We start from the raw sequence: 2381 nt of genomic DNA on the forward strand, positions 1-2381 counted from the left end.
TTTCTCAGGTGCTGAGCACGCCAGGAAAGAGTGGTATGTGGAGAAGAAGAAATACCACAGACAGAAGTTGTCAGATAGTTTTGTGAAATGATATGGAGACTGGCTCTTGGCACCTCATGGAATTCCTGTTTTCATTGTTGTTCCTCACCCTGCCCTTTCTTTCAGAGGACCAGAATGCCCTGAGAATTCTAGGCCAGCCTCCTCTCTGCTCCTGGGTTAAACTCTGTCCTCTGACCCCGCCAAGGCTGTTCACTCTCAGGGTCCTCACCCACCAGCCTGTTCCTCAGGCTTTTCTCCAATACCTGCTCCCTTTCCACAAAGTAAGGCAGAAGAAGCATGCCCGTGTGTTGGTACCCAGTTGAGCTGTGTGAACTTTGCAAAGATCAGTCAGGTTTCACCTGCTGTCCTGTTCCCCTAGGGAAAGAACAGTGTGCTCTTTTTTTTATATATATATAAGTACTGAATTTATTTACTGGTTGTATTCTCCATTTTGCAATAAAACACTGGTGGCAAGTTGTTTTTTAAAGAAAAGGGGTTTATGTAGTTCACAGTTTTGGAGGCTGAATGTCCAAGATCAGACAGCTCCACTGGTTCAGCCTCTGTAAAGGTCCAACAGTGTGCTCTTGTTGCATCACATGCAATGTCAGAAGCCTTGAGCAGAGAGGCATTTAAGTCCCTAAGAACTAGGTGGGTAGCAAACTCTCTCAGGCTTCCCATTACACCAGTTTCCGGTGGTTTTCCTATGAAGTGAGCATGGTCTTCAGAATGGCTTAACTTTCCTGGTTCCCAGGGCAATTCATCAATTTCCTTTGGGTCTTGCAGATTTTCTTGGCATGCAACTGCTAGTCATAAGTGGGGTGTGTGTGTATTGTGGGGAGCACCAACACCAGGGTTTGGGGGCTGCTACAACCCTGGAGGTCAATAGGAGTAGCCAAGAATGAGAGATGGGAAACGACCAGTGCAGGCAAACTGGAAAGGGTCGAGCAGTGGGTTGGGAAAAAAAGGAGGATAGAAAAGGCACCTGCTGGAGGGCTGGAGCCAAGGTTTCTAGTCTCCACTCAACTATTGACCAGCTTTGGGACTTCGGGAAAGTCACTTCCCCCAACTGGAGACTTGTTTGCCTCATCTGACACAAGAAGGAGGGGACTTGATTCTTTCAGGGTGTACAATTTCTGAGTCTGTGTGCAGTTCTTTTGGTATACAACAGGTATGGACTTGCTGGGTCTTAGGTAATTGTGTTTAACTTTTGGAGGAACCAAACTTTTCCACAGCAAGTGGACCATTTGATATTCCTGTGACAGCATAGGAAGCTCCAATGTGTCCCTATCCTATTTGTAAGGGGTAGGGTAAAGAGCACGAGTCTAAGGGCAAGCAGGAGTAGCAGCCAGGGAGTGCGGAGGAAAACCTGGCACCAGGAGGCGGCAAGTGATCAGTGGTAGCAGATGCTAACAGGATGACTGACAGTGCCCTCCACTGGTCAGAGGACTTTTTTGGGGGAGGGGCCAAGGCAAGGGTCAGCCCAGGTGCTTGAGGTATGGTGGGAGATGAGGAAATGGGAGGAGTCAATGTGGTGCAAGTGAGGGGCACATGGGACATAAAGGAGGGCTCTTGTCAGGGCTGGGAGGTTTTCGTGATAAAGTCTGAGCCACTCCCCATGCTGGCAGGGGAACAATAGTGCCCTCCATGATTGCTGGGGGTCGGATGGGGGGTGGCGCACAAGCCAAAGAACCAAGGTCCTCTGGTCTGACGACTGGTTGCATGAGATACTGTCCAGAGCCAGTCTAGGGAAACCTATGGAAGTAGCACTGGGGAAACCAGGGAAGACAGGATTTGGGGAAACTCAGGAAAGCTGGAGAAAGTGCTGGAATCATGCCAATGACTGAAATGAGCAGTTCATGTCTGACTTCATGGGAAACTATGGGTTCCCCATGGGCGGGCATCCTGAAAGCCCCGGTGCCCAGCTTAGTAACTGGCTGACAGCAGGGAGTCAATTAATGGGTCTGGATGAATGAATGAGTGAACAAATGAATGACAGGAGGGGTTACGCAGGCTCCCAGGACTCCATTTGCATGAGTCCTTGTGAGCCCAGGGGCAGGTGGCGTGGCAGCTGCTGGGGTGCTGGCAGGCCAAGTGGCTTAAGGGTCATGCTGGGCCACATCCTCCTGCCCCTTCTCCTTGGCCTGCTTCCCACTATTTGATGCAAGGGCCTCAGAAAGATCCAGAGCGAGGGTAAAGTCCCAAAGCAGCCCTTCAGCAGTGGCCAAATGCCAGGACCTGAGCCCAGCTGGCAGTGCAGTTGCCTGACTGCACTCTGTGGCCCCACAGTCAGCCAGCTTGGTACAGGTGGGTGCCCAGTGTGCTCGGCGAGTGCTGCAAGGTTA

Source organism: Sciurus carolinensis, chromosome X (genome assembly GCF_902686445.1).
Source record: "Sciurus carolinensis chromosome X, mSciCar1.2, whole genome shotgun sequence".
Taxonomy (NCBI): Eukaryota; Metazoa; Chordata; class Mammalia; order Rodentia; family Sciuridae; genus Sciurus; species Sciurus carolinensis.